At 44.7% G+C, this 22181-nt stretch overlaps 1 protein-coding gene and 1 non-coding gene across 2 annotated transcripts in view; both read left to right on the top strand.

The window, feature by feature from the left end:
* Window positions 1-22181, top strand: part of LOC126162991 (homeobox protein unc-4 homolog) — a 587122-nt gene that overhangs the window by 554284 nt on the left and 10657 nt on the right. The window lies entirely within an intron of this gene.
* Window positions 7381-7454, top strand: Trnat-agu (transfer RNA threonine (anticodon AGU)). The gene has a single exon. It is a non-coding gene; the product is annotated as a tRNA-Thr (tRNA).

Genomic DNA, 22181 nt, shown 5'->3' with positions numbered 1-22181 from the left:
ACAAATACTTTCAGAAACGACTTCCTGACACCTAAATCTATATTCGATGTTAACGAATTTCTCTTCTTGAGAAACGCTTTCCTTGCCATTGCCAGTCTACATTTTATATCCTCTCTACTTCGACCATCATCGGTTATTTTACTCCCTAAATAGCAAAACTCCTTTACTACTTTTAGTGTCTCATTTCCTAATCTAATTCCCTCAGCATCACCCGACTTAATTTGACTACATTCCATTATCCTCGTTTTGCTTTTGTTGATGTTCATCTTATATCCTCCTTTCAAGACACTGTCCATTCCGTTCAACTGCTCTTCCAAGTCCTTTGCTGTCTCTGACAGAATTACAATGTCATCGGCGAACCTCAAAGTTTTTACTTCTTCTCCATGAATTTTAATACCTACTCCGAATTTTTCTTTTGTTTCCTTTACTGCTTGCTCAATATACAGATTGAATAACATCGGGGAGAGGCTACAACCCTGTCTCACTCCTTTCCCAACCACTGCTTCCCTTTCATGCCCCTCGACTCTTATAACTGCCATCTGGTTTCTGTACAAATTGTAAATAGCCTTTCGCTCCCTGTATTTTACCCCTGCCACCTTCAGAATTTGAAAGAGAGTATTCCAGTCAACATTGTCAAAAGCTTTCTCTAAGCCTACAAATGCTAGAAACGTAGGTTTGCCTTTTCTTAATCTTTCTTCCAAGATAAGTCGTAAGGTCAGTATTGCCTCACGTGTTCCAACATTTCTACGGAATCCAAACTGATCTTCCCCGAGGTCGGCTTCTACCAGTTTTTCCATTCGTCTGTAAAGAATTCGCGTTAGCATTTTGCAGCTGTGACTTATTAAACTTATAGTTCGGTAACTTTTACATCTGTCAACACCTGCTTTCTTTGGGATTGTAATTATTATATTCTTCTTAAAGTCTGAGGGTATTTCGCCTGTCTCATACATCGTGCTCACCAGATGGTAGAGTTTTGTCATGACAGGCTCTCCCGAGGCCATCAGTAGTTCTAATGGAATGTTGTCTACTCCCGGGGCCTTGTTTTGACTCAGGTCTTTCAGTGCTCTGTCAAACTCTTCACGCAGTATCTTATCTCCCATTTCATCTTCATCTACATCCTCTTCCATTTACATAATATTGTCCTCAAGTACATCGCCCTTGTATAAGCCCTCTATATACTCCTTCCACCTTTCTGCTTTCCCTTCTTTGCTTAGAACTGGGTTGCCATCTGAGCTCTTGATATTCGTACAAGTGATTCTCTTCTCTCCAAAGGTCTCTTTAATTTTCCTGTAGGCAGTATCTATCTTACCCCTAGTGAGACAAGCCTCTACATCCTTACGTTTGTCCTCTAGCCATCCCTGCTTAGCCATTTTGCACTTCCTGTCGATTTCATTTTTGAGACGTTTGTATTCCTTTTTGCCTGCTTCATTTACTGCATTTTTATATTTTCTCCTTTCATCAATTAAATTCAATATTTCTTCTGTTACCCAAGGATTTCTATTAGCCCGCGTCTTTTTACCTACTTGATCGTCCGCTGCCTTCACCACTTCATCCCTCAGAGCTACCCATTCTTCTTCTACTGTATTTCTTTCCCCCATTCCTGTCAATTGTTCCCTAATGCTCTCCCTGAAACTCTCTACAACCTCTGGTTCTTTCAGTTTATCGAGGTCCCATCTCCTTAAATTCCCACCTTTTTGCAGTTTCTTCAGTTTCAATCTGCAGTTCATAACCAATAGATTGTGGTCAGAATCTACATCTGCCCCAGGAAATGTCTTACAATTTAAAACCTGGTTCCTAAATCTCTGTCTTACCATTATATAATCTATCTGAAACCTGTCAGTATCTCCAGGTTTCTTCCATGTGTAAGCTTAGGGACTGATAACCTTAGCAGTTAAGTCCCATAAGATTTCACACGCATTTGAACATTTTTGAGAGCTCATTGCAGGCCAGTGTGAAGCCATGTTCTGTTTTCTGATGAAAGCTGGTTCTGTCTTGGTGCCAGTGATGGCAGTGTGTTTGTTAGAGGGAGACCGGTTGAAGGCCTGCAACCAACCTGTCTGGCTGCCAGACACATTGGAGCTGTCTGGGGTGCGATTTCGTATGACATTATGACCACTCTCGTGGTTAGCCAACTGCAAATTTTTACGTCAGCCTGGTGATTCGACCTGTTGTGCTGCCATTCACGAACAGCATTCCAGAAGGTGTTTCCTAATGGATAGTACAAGCCCACATGCCGCTATTGTAACCTAATATTCTCTGCAGAATGTCAAAAGGTTGCCTTGGCCTGTTCGATTACCACATCTTCCTTCCAATCGAACACATGTGGGACACCTTCGGGCGACAACTCCAGCCTCATTCACCAACAGCATTAATCGTTCCTGTATTGACTGACCAAGTACAACAGTCATGGAACTCCATCTCACAAGCAGACATCCGACAGCTGTGCAACACAATGCGTGCATGTTTGCATTCAACATTCTGGCGGTTACACCTGTTATTAGTGTACCAACATTTCATATTTGTAATGCCTTATCTCGCACTTATATTAACCTGTGACCTTGCATTATTAATCGCTTAAATATGTCACCAACAAAAGTGTATTCCCGAAATTTTATTATTACTTTAATTATTTGTTGTGTTGCAATTTTTTTCGTCGGTGTATCAACAATTAAGATTTTCATTTGTATCTCCCTCTTATACAGGGTGTTACAAAAAGGTACGGCCAAACTTTCAGGAAACATTCCTCACACACAAAGAAAGAACATATGTTATGTGGAGATGTGTCCGGAAACGCTTACTTTCCATGTTAGAGCTCATTTTATTACTTCTCCTCAAATCACACTAATCATGGAACGGAAACACACAGCAACAGAACGTACCAGCGTGACTTCAAACACTTTGTTACAGGAAATGTTCAAAATGTCCTCCGTTAGCGAGGATACATGCATCCACACTCCGTCGCATGGATTCCGTGATGCGCTGATGGAGCCCTGGAGAATGGCCGTCCACAATACGAGCACGAAGAGTCTCTGCATTTGGTACCGGGGTTGCGTAGACAAGAGCGTTCAAATGCCCCCATAAATGAAAGTCTAGAGGGTTGAGGTCAGGAGAGCGTGGAGGCCATGGAATTGGTCCGCCTCTACCAATCCATCGGGCACCGAATCTGTTGTTGAGAAGTGTACGAACACTTCGACTGAAATGTGCAGGAGCTCCATCGTGCATGAACCACACGTTGTGTCGTACTTGTAAAGGCACATGTTCTAGCAGCACAGGCAGAGTATCCCGTATGAAATCATGATAACGTGCTCCATTGAGCGTAGGTGGAAGAACATGGGGCCCAAACAAGACATCACCAACAATGCCTGCCCAAACTGTAGAGCAATGAGTCGCACGTCAACACAAGCACCGAAGTCAACATTACCTTCCCTCAGTTGGGCTAACTGACGGTGAATCGAGGAAGTACAGTACATACTGACGAAACTAAAATGAGCTCTAACATGGAAATTAAGCGTTTCAGGACACATGTCCATATAACATCTTTTCTTTATTTGTGTGTGAGGAATGTGTCCTGAAAGTTTGTCCGTACCTTTTTGTAACACCCTGTATAAAGCATAAAGCAATTCGTTCATGTTTTGGGTAACGATGTCGAACTCACTGTCTGGCGAATCTGAAACAGATAGTCGTTATTTCCCTAAACTGTTCCATGTGAATGCCGGGATGATTACTTCAACAAAGGGCACAAACGCTCCCATGTCCCTGTCTCCAAATGGCAGCGTCAGTTAGCTCGAAACTAACGTTTAGCAGTAAATTTTCATTCCAAATATGTGGGCAGCTGACTGTTCTAAACGGCTGCAGCATTACGTTTTGCCTCGGTATGTGATCATTCTCGCAACTCCTTGAAACATATGTTATGACCAAAACAGAGGAGACTGGCAAAAACGAGAAAAATACCTCAAAAAAAAAAAAGAAGAATTTGTTTAGATCCAAATGTCTGGAGTGTATCCTAGAATGGCTGAAACATGAACAGCAAGAGTTCAAGTAAAAGTGAACAGAAGCTTTACTAATTAGGTGCTGCAGACGTATCTGGGTAGATTGGGTAACTAATGTAGAAGTGTCGAACCGAAACGGACAGATATGAAATTTGCAGGACAAATTCAGTAAAGTAACAGACTGGTTGACAGAAGATGTCGTAAAGCAACAATGATTGTGAGTTTGGTAATGGAGAGAAGTGGAAGGGATGGGGGCTGGGGGTTGGGGGGGTTGGGGGGGGGGGGAATAAAACTGTAGAGAGAGATCAAGTCAGTTTCAAACAGATGGGCGTTTCAGTTGCAGAGATGGAGAGGCTTGCACACGATAGACTTTCATGGAAAGTTGTATGAGACAAATCTTCCCACTGAAGACCACGATCACAATATCTTTTGACTTCGAAATACTTCACAACAGACGGCACAAGAGAGGAAATGGATACAATGAATAAACGTAGAGGAAGTAATAGCGGAAAACATACTACCAACTTCAAACAATATGTGGCCAATGGCTTTTAGGTTATGCAGAAAATTTAGGAAAAAGTCTTCTGCTTGTCTTTTCGTTCTGCATTATCGCAAAAGAAACGGTACACACACACACACACACACACACACACACACACACACACACACACACACACACACACTATAGTGTCACGTATACGCGAGTTGGGATAGCGTTTTTTTTTCACGAAATTTCAGTCACTGTCTCCTCTGAGTGCGAAGATATTTTCCTGGCGTCAAAGTACTTAGCAAGAAATGATCATTGTAATAAAATAAGAGAAAGGTTTGTGTTTGTTTATCCCACACTGTTCGAGAGTAGAACGGTGGAGAAATGGTTTGAAGTCGTTTCGGTGAACCATTTGCCAGGCACGTAAGCGTAGTCTTACAGATGTAGATGTATAGTTACTTGGTGTTAAACAAACTATAACATATAAGCCAGAGCATTACGTAGTGTTTCGGACCTCTGGAACGCAATGCAGCAGCTCTCTGCGTGCCAGTGGTTCCTCAAATACGTTGTCGGTTTCCGGAGTTACGTGGCACCAGTTGTCTACGCACAGATCACGCAGTTCCCGTTATTCGTGAGCGTCAAACTGGCGCTCGACGGCGTCCCCGATGTGTTACACTGGATTTAGATCAGGCGAAATTGGTAAACAATACATCAGTGTGAGTTCGCTGTCATGCTCCTCAAACTTTAACAGCACGATTCTTGCCTTGTGACACGGAGGACGACGTCGCCGTCGCGAGAGACTTCAAGTATAAATTGAAGCAGGTGGTTCATAATAATGTGGTCCACAACTGTCACGGCGCCTTCAGCTGCAACCACGGAAGCAATGGAACTCCAGAGAGAATGTCCCTCGTAGCGCAGGTGACATCACCTTCCGGGAAGGCATCAAACATGAAGGGATGCAGGTGGTCATCAATAATGTCTTCCGCTCACGCCCCAACATCGTGCAGCCAGAATCCAGTGGTGTCGCGACAGGCGTGAATGGAGGGACGAATGGAGACGTGTCGTCTTCAGCGATGAGAGTCGCTTCTGCCTTGGTGCCAATGATGGTCGTATGCGTGTTTGGCGCCGTGCAGGTGAGCGCCACAATCAGGACTGCATACGACCGAGGCACACAGGGCCAACACCCGGCATCATGGTGTGGGGAGCGATCTCCTACACTGGCCGTACACCACTGGCGATCGTCGAGGGGACACTGAATAATGCACGGTACATCCAAACCGTCATCGAACCCATCGTTCTACCATTCCTAGACCGGCAAGGGAACCTGCTGTTCCAACAGTACAATGCACGTCCGCATGTATCCCGTGCCACCCAACGTGCTCTAGACGGTGTAAGTCAACTACCCTGGCCAGCAAGATCTCCGGATCTGTCCCCCATTGAGCATGTTTGGGACTGGATGAAGCGTCGTCTCACGCGGTCTGCACGTCCAGCACGAACGCTGGTCCAACTGAGGCGCCAGGTGGAAATGGCATGGCAAGCCGTTCCACAGGACTACATCCAGCATCTCTACGATCGTCTCCATGGGAGAATAGCAGCCTGCATTGCTGCGAAAGGTGGATATACACTGTACTAGTGGCGACATTGTGCATGCTCTGTTGCCTGTGTCTATGTGCCTGTGGTTCTGTCAGTGTGATCATGTGATGTATCTGACCCCAGGAATGTGTCAATAAAGTTTCCCCTTCCTGGGACAATGAATTCACGGTGTTCTTATTTCAATTTCCAGGAGTGTGTATTACAAGAACCACAAGGTCAAGAGTGTGCCAACAGTACCAAATTTCAGCCATTACCTCTCACTACAGACAACACAGGTGGCCCAAGGCTTTCACTAACGCTCGAGAGCAGCGGCGTTTGCGCAGAGTTGTCAGTGCTAACAGACAAGCAAACAATGCGTGAAATAATCGCAGAAATCAATGTGGGACGTACGGTGGACGCACATATCCGTTAGGACAGTGGGCAGAAATTTGACGTTAATGTGCTATAAGAGTGCTTTTGCATAAGTATGACGTCACCTGCAGCGCCTCTCCTGGGTTCGTGACCGTATCGGATGGACGCTAGGCGATTGGAAAACCGTGGCCTGGTAACATTTCAGTTGGTAAGAGGTGATGCTAAGCTTCGAGTGTAGTGCAGACCCCACAAAGCCATGAACGCAAATGGTTAACAAGGCGCTGTGCAAGATAGTGGTGCCCATAATGGTGTCGGCTTTGTTTACGAGGGTCGTTCAGTAAGTAACACCCCACATTTTTTTTCTCGGATCGTATTGAATGTTAGGAGTCAGAATTTGGTGATAATATACGTCAACATGTCTTGTCCACGTGCTATTTTTCTACGTAGTGTCCATCACGTTCTATGGCCCCACGCCAACGTTGTGGAACAGCATGTATTCCGTGCTGGTAAAAGCTCTTGTCCTGTAGGCGTAGCCATGTTTTAACTGCATGACTGACACTCTCGTCATCTTCAAACTGCGTTCCCCGTAGAGAATCTTTTAGCGACCCAAAGTCAGAGGAATAATGGCATCCGTAAGATTCGGCATGTCTCGAGCAGTGGCTGTGACAGAACGTCCCGAGCGTGGCTGATCACTGAGCTCTGTTTCTGCATTTCCTCAGGCTGTAACTTCCTTTACCCATCGCCCAACTGTACTCCTACCAACTGCAGCATCTCCATACACTGCACGCAAATGTTTATGGATATTCACCACGGTTTCTTTTTTTTGCACACAAGACTTCAGTAACAGCACACTGCTTGTAACGTGAGCCGTGTAGATATGGACTTGGATGCGGGTAGGTGGGGATGTGGGTTGGCCGAGAGGCGTGTCGAGATAGTCCGTGCAATTACGATAGACACTGTGTCTGGGTGGCGCAGTGGCTAATGCACCTGCCTAGTAAGCAGGAGATCCCGGGTTCGAATCCCTGCCCAGCACACGTTTTTCACTCGTCGCTGCTGATTCCGCATAAAAGTCCCGATGCAGCTGAAATCATCAGTTCCTTCCCTTTTGTTTCTCCCTTCTCCACCTTCAGTTTATGATGATGATGATGATGATGGCAATGATGAGAGAAGGGAGAGACTGAATCCCGGTACCAGCACGCCGCCTACTCCTTTCGAATAGCAGCAAGCCGGGCCGCTCAGCTTAACGTCCCCATCCTACAGTGTGACGTGTCCTCAGTTGATGAGACACTGCGGAGAGGTTTCGAATTTAATCTGCTGCATTGCCACAGAGCCTGCCGATCAGGGACCTTACGCTACCATCTCTCCTTCCCTTGTCGGCCAAATACTGGCAGTGAACGTTTCATCAGCCACCAGGATTCGAACTGGCATGCCTCCAAGTCGAGCGCCAACGGATGGGCGTTCGTTGCCGAACTCGGCTACGAAGCCGATGTAACACAGATATCAGAATAACACTGACACAGTCGAAGAAAGACTTCTTCTCTCTGCTGATAACAGACATTAAGACGGAATTGAGCAATTTGTTCCAGAAAATGTATGTCAAGAGCAGTGGCTCTTAACCTGGGGGTAGGTACCCCCTGAGGGGTAAAATGAAGTTTTATGAGTGGTAAAAACAATAGGGTTCAGTTGTGTTTCGGTCACGAAGCTGAATTACTTTCAAAATGGTTCAATTGGCTCTGAGCACTATGGGAATTAACATCTGAAGTCATCAGTCTCATAGAACTTAGAACTACTTAAACCTAACTAACCTAAGGACATCACATACATCCATCCCCGAGGCAGGATGCGAACCTGCGACCGTAGCGGTCGCGCGGTTCCAGACTGAAGCGCCTAGGACCGATCGGCCACGCCAGCCGGCTATTTTCAAAAGGTCATCACTTTTCATAAGACTGTAATAATGATTACATAAGTTCCCAATAACTAAATTTGTTTTTCAAATCAATAGTAGTAACACGTGATGCAATGTTGCAGCTTCTGAAACGAATGTGTGAACAACATCTCCTTCACATAGTCCACCACTATACACGTAGTCTGTACTTTGTTCATTCTATGAAAGTAAAATTGAGGCATACACATCCTGTACGCTTAAATATCTCATGAAAATGGTTTCTTCGAGTTGTAGATGGTTTCCGCAATGGATCAGAAATCGTTTCATTATTTACTTCGCAACAGGTAATTGAAGTAATTGGCAGCGCGACATAGAAATAACTATGTAACAGCTACTACATTGCTCTGCGTGCCTAAACACTATTATCATTAATAATATTACTATTATTGTTATTGGTACAGAACAGTTGCCATCCTGATCCCTACTTCCAATTTCCTCCGTTTCAGAAGTAAGGAGTCCAGCAATCAAGTGATTTACAAACAGTAAGTGCAGAGTCCACGTTTAACTTGTTTAATTTTGAATGTGGTCGCAGGGTCGGGATGAAGGTGTTATTAGGGGCAGGGATGCCGTAGAGGAACCATGTTTTGTGACAGACGTCTACGCTGAATGCAGACACTTAGCTTTATTTTCTCAGAAAGTGTTGCAGGCAGCACTCGCGATCCACAGTCTGGAACTGCGCGACCATGACGGTCGCAGGTTCGAATCCTGCCTCGGGAATGTTTGTGTGTGATGTCCTTAGGTTAGTTAGGTTTTAAGTAGTTCTAAGTTCTAGGGGACTGATGACCTCAGAAGTTAAGTCACATAGTGCTCAGAGCCATTCGAACCATTTTTGAACATGCGTGGGAGGGGGGGAGGGGGGGGGAGGAAGGGGCAGGGGTGGGAGCGCCTATGGCCAGGCCTCGGAATTTGACCCCTGCCCACCTCGTCTCCACCCAGCCTGAGGCTGACTTGTCCATTCTTTCCTGCCGATAAAAAAGCGGACAGCTTAGCTGTCAGTCAATAGCGGGGTCTCTGAAAAAAAGTGGCGTGTCAAAGTTCACTGGTTCAGTCCTAGGCATCTCCACAGTATTTTATTGTTATTTAATACATATGAAGAGGTTTCCTGAAACGTTGAAGAATCAGATAGGAATTTCTGTTTTCTCAGAGAGTGAATAGCGGTCGTCATATCAGAAAACTGTAGGTGTTCTGTTCTATTTCCACTAAATTATCAGTGTAAAACTCGTTTGCTTGACCACTCAACCCAAATCTGCTATTTCGGGGCAGTTGAAAAAGAAGACGACAGCACAAAAAAAAGTAAGACGACGCTTCAGTACAAGCGTTAAATCTAGGTTCGAGTCCCGCTCTGACACGAATTTTCATCATCGTCATTCCATTATACAGCTAATGGTTGTCCATATATGCAACTGCGAATCCATGTCACGTGTTATTAATACTGTCACGAGTGCAGTGGCGTCATTAGTAAACAGTATTGTTGGGATTACTTGGCGATTAGCAATTAACGAATGGCACAATTCGATTTATCTTCTTTCAACTCTTTCTTGTTGGTGTTGAATCTGCTGCAAATGATCGAAATAGATGGTGTGTGTACCTAATTTCTGCCACATTCTTTGATGTGTTGGCAGATGTGCCAACACCTTGTAGTTAGAGGAGGCCGAAATGCACGCTATAATCTAACGCTGACTGGCGTGAGGTCTGGAACAGGATACGTAATGAATGCTATAAAGAAAAGTACGTAGCTGCTGGAATACTTAACTTTAATCCATCATTTGTATACAGCATTCTTGATGATACAAGTGACTCTCTCTAGAAATGGTTAATGGCGCCTTGCTAGGTCGTAGCCATGGACTTAGCTGAAGGCTATTCTACTATCTCTCGGCAAATGAGAGAAAGGCTTCGTCAGTGTAGTCGCTAGCAAAGTCGTCGTACAACTGGGACGAGTCCTAGTACGTCTCTCTAGACCTGCCGTGTGGTGGCGCTCGGTCTGCAATTACTGACAGTGGCGACACGCGGGTCCGACATGTACTAATGGACCGCGGCCGATTTAAAGCTACCACCTAGCAAGTGTGGTGTCTGGCGGTGACACCACATTCTTGTGTATGGTACGCGTAGAAATTCTGCGTATGCATCCCGAATGATTACGTTCTGTGACTACGTTCTGCTAGCCGAATTCCGTCTTCCACTTCTTCCACTTTCTGTTCAGTTGGACGTTCAAATGATATTTGACTGCTGACTACTGCACCAGTCTCGCGCAGATTAGTACAGTCACGAATAAACAGTCTTGCATCTGCTACTATGGAGTTAGGAGACCGTCTGTCGTATTTTCTGCAAGCAGCAGAAGCAGCGATTCCTTTTAAAAAAATTTAAAAAACCTCATATCGGCATAATGAGGAATTGTAAATAAGTGCGGAATGCTTATTATTGTAGATCAAGGTAGAATTGTTTTCAGGGAGTTTGTTTTTAAGAATCATTCATGTATAGTGTATTATAAATGATAAAATATGTCAAAAATGCGATTTACAGCATGGGATTCTAGCGCAGCCGAGCGCTCGGATACAACCGATGTGACACTATATTAGTTACCGACGGAAGAGGGTCCTATTAGTTTCGAATGTATCACTGAGGCCATTGGTTCAACTAAAATACTTTTCTCAACAAGATCTCTCTTCGTCACATGGTTCGTGAACGGTAAACAGTCTGAAAAAAATTGCTTGTCTCGCATCTGCTTAATTTGTCATTACGCTTGTTTTTTATACGAAGTAAAACGTGAGTGCATGAAAATGACAGACAGACGTATTTGATGGACATAAAAGGTTCCAAAAGTAATGCCAATCGTTCAAAAAAACCCTTCGACTGTTAGCGGAAGCCATTAATCGATATGACTTCGAACATCGAAATGAAAGTGATTGGAAATCGGCGATAATAAGGCCAACTGTAAGGTGCTAGCATTGCCGATTAAAGGTTTGCTCAACTTCAATAAAGGCTGATGTCGGAGGAAACTTTTTTTTTTGGTCATCAGTCTACTGACTGGTTTGATGCGGCCCGCCACGAATTCCTTTCCTGTGCTAACCTCTTCATCTCAGAGTAGCACTTGCAACCTACGTCCTCAATTATTTGCTTGACGTATTCCAATCTCTGTCTTCCTCTACAGTTTTTGCCCTCTACAGCTCCTTCTAGTACCATGGAAGTCATTCCCTCATGTATTAGCAGATGTCCTATCATCCTGTCCCTTCTCCTTATCAGTGTTTTCCACATATTCCTTTCCTCTCCGATTCTGCGTAGAACCTCCTCATTCCTTACCTTATCAGTCCACCTAATTTTCAACATTCGTCTATAGCACCACATCTCAAATGCTTCGATTCTCTTCTGTTCCGTTTTCCCACAGTCCATGTTTCACTACCATACAATGCTCTGTACTCCAGACGTAAATCCTCAGAAATTTCTTCCTCAAATTAAGGCCGGTATTTGATATTAGTAGACTTCTCTTGGCCAGAAATGCCTTTTTTGCCATAGCTAGTCTGCTTTTGATGTCCTCCTTGCTCCGTTCGTCATTGGTTATTTTACTGACTAGGTAGCAGAATTCGTTAACTTCATTGACTTCGTGACCATCAATCCTGATGTTAAGTTTCTCGCTGTTCTCATTTCTACTACTTCTCATTACCTTCGTCTTTCTCCGATTTACTCTCAAACCATACTGTGTACTCATTAGACTGTTCATTCCGTTCAGCAGATCATTTAATTCTTCTTCACTTTCACTCAAGATAGCAATGTCATCAGCGAATCGTATCATTGATATCCTTTCACCTTGTATTTTAATTCCACTCCTGAACCTTTCTTTTATTTCCATCATTGCTTCCTCGATGTACAGATTGAAGAGTAGGGGCGAAAGGCTACAGCCTTGTCTTACACCCTTCTTAATACGAGCACTTCGTTCTTGATCGTCCACTCTTATTATTCTCTCTTGGTTGTTGTACATATTGTATAAGACCCGTCTCTCCCTATAGCTTACCCCTACTTTTGTTCAGAATCTCGAACAGCTTGAACCATTTTATATTGTCGAACGCTTTTTCCAGGTCGACAATTCCTATGAAAGTGTCTTGATTTTTCTTTAGCCTTGCTTCCATTATTAACCGTAACGTCAGAATTGCCTCTCTCGTCCCTTTACTTTTCCTAAAGCCAAACTGACCGTCACCTAGCGCATTCTCAATTTTCTTTTCCATTCTTCTGTATATTATTCTTGTAAGCAGCTTCGATGCATGAGCTGTTAAGCTGATTGTGCGATAACTCTCACACTTGTCAGCTCTTGCCATCTTCAAAATTGTGTGGATGATGCTTTTCCGAAAGTCAGATGGTATATCGCCAGACTCATATGTTCTACACACCAACGTGAATAGTCGTTTTGTTGCCACTTCCCCCAATGATTTTAGAAATTCTGATGGTATGTTATCTATCCCTTCTGCCTTATTTGACCATAAGTCCTCCAAAGCTCTTTTAAATTCCGATTCTAATACTGGATCCCCTATCTCTTCTAAATCGACTCCTGTTTCTTCTTCTATCACATCAGACAAATCTTCACCCTCATAGAGGCTTTCAATGTATTCTTTCCACCTATCTGCTCTCTCCTCTGCATTTAACAGTGGAATTCCCGTTGCACTCTTAATGTTACCACTGTTGCTTTTAATGTCACCAAAGGTTGTTTTGACTTTCCTGTATGCTGAATCTGTCCTTCCGACAGTCATATCTTTTTCGATGTCTTCACATTTTTCCTGCAGCCATTTCGTCTTACCTTCCCTGCACTTCCTATTTATTTCATTCCTCAGCCACTTGTATTTCTGTATTCCTGATTTTCCCGGAACATGTTTGTGCTTCCTTCTTTCATCAATCAACTGAAGCATTTCTTCTGTTACCCATGGTTTCTTCGCACCTACCTTCTTTGTACCTATGTTTTCCTTCCCAACTTCTGTGATGGCCCTTTTTAGAGATGTCCATTCCTCTTCAACTGTACTGCCTACTGCGCTATTCCTTATTGCTGTATCTATAGCGTTAGAGAACTTCAAACATATCTCGTCATTCCTTAGTACTTCGGTATCCCACTTCTTTGCGTATTGATTCTTCCTGACTAATGTCTTGAACTTCAGCCTACTCCTCATCACTACTATATTGTGATCTGAGTCTATATCTGCTCCTGGGTACGCCTTACAATCCAGTATCTCATTTCGGAATCTCTGTCTGACCGTGATGTAATCTAATTGAAATCTTCCCGTATCTCCCGGCCTTTTCCAAATATACCTCCTGCTCTTGTGATTCTTGAACAGGGTATTCGCTATTACTAGCTGAAACTTGTTACAGAACTCAATTAGTCTTTCTCCTCTTTCATTCCTTGTCCCAAGCCCATATTCTCCTGTAACCTTCTCTTCTACTCCTTCCCCTACAACTGCATACCAGTCGCCTATGACTATTAGATTTTCGTCCCCCTTTCATACTGCATTACCCTTTCAATATCCTCGTACACTTTCTCTCTCTGTTCATCTTCAGCTTGCGACGTTGGCATGTATACCTGAACTATCGTTGTCGGTGTTGGTCTGCTGCCGATTCTGATTAGAACAACCCGGTCACTGAACTGTTCACAGTAAAACACCCTCTGCCCTACCTTCTTATTCATCACGAATCCTACACCTGTTATACGATTTTCTGCTACTGTTGATATTACCCGATACTCATTTGACCAGAAATCCTGGTCTTCCTTCCACCTCACTTCACTGACCCCTACTATATCTAGATTGAGCCTTTGCATTTCCCTTTTCAGATTTTATAGCTTCTGACATTCCACGCCCCGACTCGTAGAACGTTATCCTTTCGTTGATTATTCAATCTCTTTCTCATGGTAACCTCCCCCTTGGCAGTCCCCTCCCAGAGATCCGAATGAGGGACTATTCCGGAATCTTTTGCCAATGGAGAGATCATCATGACACTTCTTCAAATACAGGCCACATTTCCTGTGGTTACACGTTACGTGTCGTTAATGCAGTGGTTTCCATTGCCTTCTGCATCCTCATATCGTTGATCATTGCTGATTCTTCCGCCTTTAGGGGCAATTTCCCACCCCTAGGACAATAGAGTGCCCTGAACCTCTATCCGCTCCTCCGTCCTCTTTGACAAGGTCGTTGGCAGAATGAGGCTGACTTCTTATGCCGGAAGTCTTCGGCCGCCAATGCTCATTATTTATCAAAATTTGGGCAGTGGTCTGGATCGAACCTGGTACCGAAGACGTTTTGATTATGAATCAAAGACGCTACCCCTTTTTTTTTTTAATTTCATTTTGGTCGCTTTTGTTCGTTGCATCTGTTCGAGGCGGACGTCGCAAGACATCCGTTTAAGTTCGTTGATGATCGATTAACTCAGTTTTTTTTATTACAGAGGGCTGCTAACCCTCTGACCGAACACGCTGAGCTACCGTGCCGGCTTTAAAAAATGGTTCAAATGGCTCTGAGCACTATGGGACTCAACTGCTGTGGTCATAAGTCCCCTAGAACTTAGAACTACTTAAACCTAACTAACCTAAGGACAGCACACAACACCCAGCCATCACGAGGCAGAGAAAATCCCTGACCCCGCCGGGAATCGAACCCGATGTAGACCACGGGTATACATAGGAGGACACTATAACTCATGAAATACACATAAAATTACATTAAACCTTTATGTAACTTGCGAGTCGCGGTTTTTTCTGCTGTAGTAGATACGATTTCTGCGATATACATTAATTTTGGTTTTTGGTGCACTTTTTTATAACGAATTTTTGGTCGAAAAATGGACTTTTATTTTGTTGAAAAAGCATTTCTTTTAAATATCCCTACGCACTACACTGGACAGTATACCAGTTTCAAATCAGTTTTTAAAATTTTGTTCTAGGTTGAAAAACGTGGCGTTGAGACCTCCCACCAACCGCCCTCATACCCCGCGAAGGCCTTTCGTCGATGCGTTTAGTGTCCTAGGGGTGCAAGATTTTTACTTAAAAAACTCATCATACTTTTCAGTGGTGTACAGTAAAGGCGTAAAGGTAGTTTTGTTATTTGTTTGTTACATTATTTAATAAAATACCGTTTCCAAAACCGAATATCATGTTGGTCTAACACTTAAATGACACAGTACAATTAGACATCAAATCACACAGTCGGAATATTCAGTTATTTAAACTCAAGCACAACTTCACAACTTGAACTTCAAAACAAAGAGAACAACCGAAAAATAAACCCACACCAAATGAAAACATTTCTGTGACAAAGAAAAATTGAACAGACTTTATATGGGATGTTTTATTCCAATTACTCTACTACTGCCACCTCATAAAATGTTTACCACTGCGTCTGAAACACTCTTCAGAGAATGTAGGATGTCGAAATCGCGCAGAGACGAGAATATCACCGTAGGATAGTAAAAAGGTGAACTGCATCAAATCAGGTAAGAGACTGACAAGGAACTCCTTGGGTGAGATACCGCAAAACACCCTATGATGTTTATGACATTCGATGCCCCACATATTGTCTGCAATGGATCCACAGTATTGGTTGGCTGTTTAGGGTAACAGGGGGCGGAACTGGAGGTATCCACTGGTGAACACAGCGTGAGGCTGTGGAGTGTAGTTGAACTACTCAGTCGACGAGTAACTCACAACATTGCTACAGTGCTAGTGGTGTTGATACAAAGCAGAGCATTGGCAACAATAAACAAAGCAAACATTGCGTTATATCTACAACAATAGTTGCTTGAAGTTGCCCTTTCGTCGGAAAGGAACCCAAGGAATATCTCAGAGTGAGAAAGCGTTTCTGCAAGATGAGTCAGTGGAATGTGTGGTGCCGTATAAGCTCGGTTCTGTGGACATCGTACATGAAGAGTATAATTATGGCGATACGTGCTTGACAAGTGAAAATGATACTGCAATAGGTGTCGTGCCATGTGGTTCATCCTTGTCGGACAGGGAGCCACAAATCGCGTCTCCAGTGAAACGCAGTAAAGTTCAATCGATGTTCAAGGAACGGGTAGTAAACAAAATTACGTTCGTGGAAGAATATCCGCACCATAGTAAAAAAACTGTTATGAACAGATTTCAAATACGTCAACAACAATATGACCGTGCAGTGCATAAGGAAAACTACGGATATTGAAGGGAGGATAGCCTAACTTCTTACAAAGACTGGTTTTTGTGCGTTTCAAGGATGCTGATACAATTTACAGGATGTGCATGAAAGTGACCTACTACAGGGTGTTTCAAAAATGACCGGTATATTTGAAACGGCAATAATAACTAAACGAGCAGCGATAGAAATACACCATTTGTTGCAACATGCTTGGGACAACAGTACATTTTCAGGCGGACAAACTTTCGAAATTACAGTAGTTACAATTTTCAACAACAGATGGCGCTGCGGTCTGGGAAACTATAGTACGATATTTTTCACATATCCACCATGCGTAGCAATAATGTGGCGTAGTCTCTGAATGAAACTACCCGAAATCTTTGACAACGTGTCTGGCGGAATGGCTTCACATGCAGATGAGATGTACTGCTTTAGCTGTTCAATTGCTTCTGGATTCTGGCGGTACACCTGGTCTTTCAAGTGTCCCCACAGAAAGAAGTCACAGGGGTTCATGTCTGGCGAATAGGGAGGCCAATCCACGCCGCCTCCTGTATGTTTCGGATAGCTCAAAGCAATCACACGATCATCGAAACATTCATTCAGGAAATTAAAGACGTCGACCGTGCCATGTGGCCGGGCACCATCTTGCATAAACCACGAGGTGTTCGCAGTGTCGTCTAAGGCAGTTTGTACCGCCACAAATTCACGAAGAATGTCCAGATAGCGTGATGCAGTAATCGTTTCGGATCTGAAAAATGGGCCAATGATTCCTTTGGAAGAAATGGCGGCCCAGACCAGTACTTTTTGAGGATGCAGGGACGATGGGACTGCAACATGGGGCTTTTCGGTTCCCCATATGCGCCAGTTCTGTTTATTGACGAAGCCGTCCATGTAAAAATAAGCTTCGTCAGTAAACCAAATGCTGCCCACATGCATGTCGCCGTCATCAATCCTGTGCACTATATCGTTAGCGAATGTCTCTCGTGCAGCAATGGTAGCGGCACTGAGGGGTTGCCGCATTTGAATTTTGTATGGATAGAGGTGTAAACTCTGGCGCATGAGACGATACGTGGACGTTGGCATCATTTGGACCGCAGCTGCAACACGGCGAACGGAAACCCGAGGCCGCTGTTGGATCACCTACTGCACTAGCTGCGCGTTGCCCTCTGTGGTTGCCGTATGCGGTCGCCCTACCTTTCCAGCACGTTCATCCGTCACGTTCCCAGTTCGTTGAAATTTTTCAAACAGATCCTTTATTGTATCGCTTTTCGGTCCTTTGGTTACATTAAACCTCCGTTGAAAACTTCGTCTTGTTGCAACAACACTGTGTTCTAGGCGGTGGAATTCCAACACCAGAAAAATCCTCTGTTCTAAGGAATAAACCATGTTGTCCACAGCACACTTGCACGTTGTGAACAGCACACGCTTACAGCAGAAAGACGACGTACAGAATGGCGCACCCATAGACTGCGTTGTCTTCTATATCTTTCACATCACTTGCAGCGCCATCTGTTGTTGAAAATTGTAACTACTGTAATTTCGAAAGTTTGTCCGCCTGAAAATGTACTATTGTCCCAAGCATATTGCAACAAACGGTGTATTTCTATCGCTGCTCGTTTAGTTTTTATTGCCGTTTCAAATATACCGGTCATTTTTGAAACACCCTGTATGTTATGCATATCGAATAGCGCGCGACACTGGTTACAGTGATTTCAAGGGAATCAGTGGATGGTCGCATAACTTCAAACTATGCTACAGAACTGGAAGGCGTAACACAACGGAATTTAAAAGAAAGCGTCAACTTGACGACCTACAGCAAACTGCGGAACCGCCTGAAAAATTGAGGAGGAGATAAACAAAATTATCTCATCGCTCAACGAGAAATTCGTTTTCAGTTCCGACAAACGGGATTTGAAGAGGAAATGCATATGAAAGGAACCCTCGAAATTAGAGGTGCTAAGAGAGTTGTATCAAGATCAGCTAACATTGACCCCTTAACGCATTCGTATACAATTACGCCGCCCGTTACTCTGGATAGTAAATTGGTTGGCAAGTTACTTATTGTGCTGTGAGAAGTTGGAGGTGCCTTGTCCCCGACGATTCTTTCTAATGTGTGTGATCTTGCAAGGGCAGTGGGGAATATTTACGTCACAGCAAGAAAAAGTGGGAAAATAGGCGTAAGAGAACTACAACTATGGTATGAACACTGCCTTTGGCTTTTGCTTGAGTCATATTCTGCGTATAATAATCATAGTCCTTTATAGCAAACTACCCCTCCTGAAAAGTTTGTGACATTGGAGTTCATATCACCTGGAACCACGCAACTAATTCAACCTCTGGATGTTCGTTTTTTTTTCAGTGTCTTTAAACCATATTACTGCACTAGATGCAGCTACACCTTAAAGGATAGCCAGTTTCACGATAAGTTCCACGATTCTGCGTATAATAATCATAGTCCTTTATAGCAAACTACCCCTCCTGAAAAGTTTGCGACATTGGAGTTCATATCACCTGGAACCACGCAACTAATTCAACCTCTGGATGTTCGTCTTTTTTTTTTCAGTGTCTTTAAAACATATTACTGCACTAGATGCAGCTACACCTTAAATTATAGCCAGTTTCACGATAAGTTCCACGACAGACTACACTCCTGGAAATTGAAATAAGAACACCGTGAATTCATTGTCCCAGGAAGGGGAAACTTTATTGACACATTCCTGGGGTCAGATACTTCACATGATCACACTGACAGAACCACAGGCACATAGACACAGGCAACAGAGCATGCACAATGTCGGCACTAGTACAGTGTATATCCACCTTTCGCAGCAATGCAGGCTGCTATTCTCCCATGGAGACGATCGTAGAGATGCTGGATGTAGTCCTGTGGAACGGCTTGCCATGCCATTTCCACCTGGCGCCTCAGTTGGACCAGCGTTCGTGCTGGACGTGCAGACCGCGTGAGACGACGCTTCATCCAGTCCCAAACATGCTCAATGGGGGACAGATCCGGAGATCTTGCTGGCCAGGGTAGTTGACTTACACCTTCTAGAGCACGTTGGGTGGCACGGGATACATGCGGACGTGCATTGTCCGGTTGGAACAGCAAGTTCCCTTACCGGTCTAGGAATGGTAGAACGATGGGTTCGATGACGGTTTGGATGTACCGTGCACTATTCAGTGCCCCCTCGACGATCACCAGTGGTGTACGGCCAGTGTAGGAGATCGCTCCCCACACCATGATGCCGGGTGTTGGCCCTGTGTGCCTCGGTCGTATGCAGTCCTGATTGTGGCGCTCACCTGCACGGCGCCAAACATGCATACGACCATCATTGGCACCAAGGCAGAAGCGACTCTCATCGCTGAAGACGACACGTCTCCATTCGTCCCTCCATTCACGCCTGTCGCGACACCACTGGAGGCGGGCTGCACGATGTTGGGGCGTGAGCGGAAGACGGCCTAACGGTGTGCGGGACCGTAGCCCAGCTTCATGGAGACGGTTGCGAATGGTCCTCGCCGATACCCCAGGAGCAACAGTGTCCCTAATTTGCTGGGAAGTGGCGGTGCGGTCCCCTACGGCACTGCGTAGGATCCTACGGTCTTGGCGTGCATCCGTGCGTCGCTGCGGTCCGGTCCCAGGTCGACGGGCACGTGCACCTTCCGCCGACCACTGGCGACAACATCGATGTACTGTGGAGACCTCACGCCCCACGTGTTGAGCAATTCGGCGGTACGTCCACCCGGCCTCCCGCATGCCCACTATACGCCCTCGCTCAAAGTCCGTCAACTGCACATACGGTTCACGTCCACGCTGTCGCGGCATGCTACCAGTGTTAAAGACTGCGATGGAACTCCGTATGCCACGGCAAACTGGCTGACACTGACGGCGGCGGTGCACAAATGCTGCGCAGCTAGTGCCATTCGACGGCCAACACCGCGGTTCCTGGTGTGTCCGCTGTGCCGTGCGTGTGATCATTGCTTGTACAGCCCTCTCGCAGTGTCCGGAGCAAGTATGGTGGGTCTGACACACCGGTGTCAATGTGTTCTTTTTTCCATTTCCAGGAGTGTATTTCGCACTCGGCAGACTATTTCGCACTCGGTTTTATGCCTCACATTCCATCAGTTCTTATCACCCCGTTACACCAATATGATTCTATACGCATTCTCCGGGAGTGGGTATCTAGCTGATTGTCCTGCTTGATACGTAAGTCTCGAAGGGTTCGCCTTCGATCTTGACGTTGCGAACGCTTGTGACCACTTGGTGTGCCCTTTTTCCTTCGGTGTTTATGGTGGAAGTCAGTGGTTTGTTTTGTTTTGCACTTTTCTTGAATGTCGACTGTGTCCATTTTGTGAGGTGTAGTACATATTTCCCTTAGAATGTTAATCTCTGCACCTCCCAGACACCCGTTTCCTGTCGCCCTCCTGACGCACATGGTGAGTCATTACTGCCGGCCGCTGTGGCCTAGCGGTTCTGGGCGCTTCAGTCCGGAACCACGAGGCTGCTACAGTCGCAGGTTCGAATCCTGCCTCGGGCATAGATGTGTGTGATGTCCCTAGGTTAGTTAGGTTTAAGTAGTTCTAAGTCTAGGGGACTGATGATCTCAGATGTGCTTAAAGCCATTTGAACCATTTTTTTTTAGTCATTACTAGTTAACATTTTTCTGTCACAACTCTTAATATAGTACTTTCAAATGAGCCTTACTAAAGATTGAACTTGCGACCTTTCAATCAAGGGGTTCCTTGAGAGAGTTACAAAAGAGGAAACGTTAGCAGCGTAGAATCTCCACAGAGCTTCCTCAGAAATAGAGTGAAATGGAAATTTTCGGCACACTTGTAGGACAATTTCCTTCACGACACACACACAAACACACACACACAGACACAGACAGACAGAGAGAGAGAGAGAGAGAGAGAGAGAGAGAGAGAGAGAGACCGACAGACAGACAGACAGAAAGAAAGAGAAAGAGAGAGAGAGAGAGAGAGAGAGAGAGAGGCGTGAAAGATGTACGCTGATAGTGTGCAGCAATAAGAAGGCTGGGTGTAACCAGAGCGATCCTAGCGCAGGGCTGAACTTGGGAAGGCGGATTGAGTGAAAAAGCCGCTAGCGTCGTTAAGCTGTGCGTCGCGCGTCGCCATCTTGCGTGATGGAGTGTGCGCGGCGACACATGAATAATTCAGCATCCGGCAGCCACCACGAGCCACGGGCCTAGCGCTCAGGCCCCTGGCTTCCTCCGCCTTCCAAATCCCTGCTCCTCCTCAAATTATTCCACGGGGAAGACGCTCTTCTGCATGTACCTCCTTCACTCTCCACTAGATACCAGTAAAGTCTGTGTTTACACTTGAGACAGTAAGAATAACATAAGGTGAGGGACCTGGATGAAAAAAAAAGCGTTGTTCTTTATCAAAGGTAATCATGAAGGCTCATGCAAAGTCAGATGCATACTAACTGAACTTAAACCTCCAATGATTGACTCTAAATATTATTACAGCTGCAAAGATTCAGCTACACTGTGTAAGCCAACTATGCTGCTTCGTATTGTTTTGAGTATGCCCTACTTAAAGGCAGCTTTTAGAAAAATATCCTAAACAAGTGCGCTGTTGTACACAAAGCATAATCCCAAGGAATATTTTGAAAAGAATATTCCAGAACTGACAGTTCTTGCTTTACACGACAGAAAGAA

The sequence above is a fragment of the Schistocerca cancellata genome, chromosome 2, assembly GCF_023864275.1.
Source record: "Schistocerca cancellata isolate TAMUIC-IGC-003103 chromosome 2, iqSchCanc2.1, whole genome shotgun sequence".
Taxonomy (NCBI): Eukaryota; Metazoa; Arthropoda; class Insecta; order Orthoptera; family Acrididae; genus Schistocerca; species Schistocerca cancellata.
This window is presented reverse-complemented; position numbering and strand designations above follow the sequence as displayed.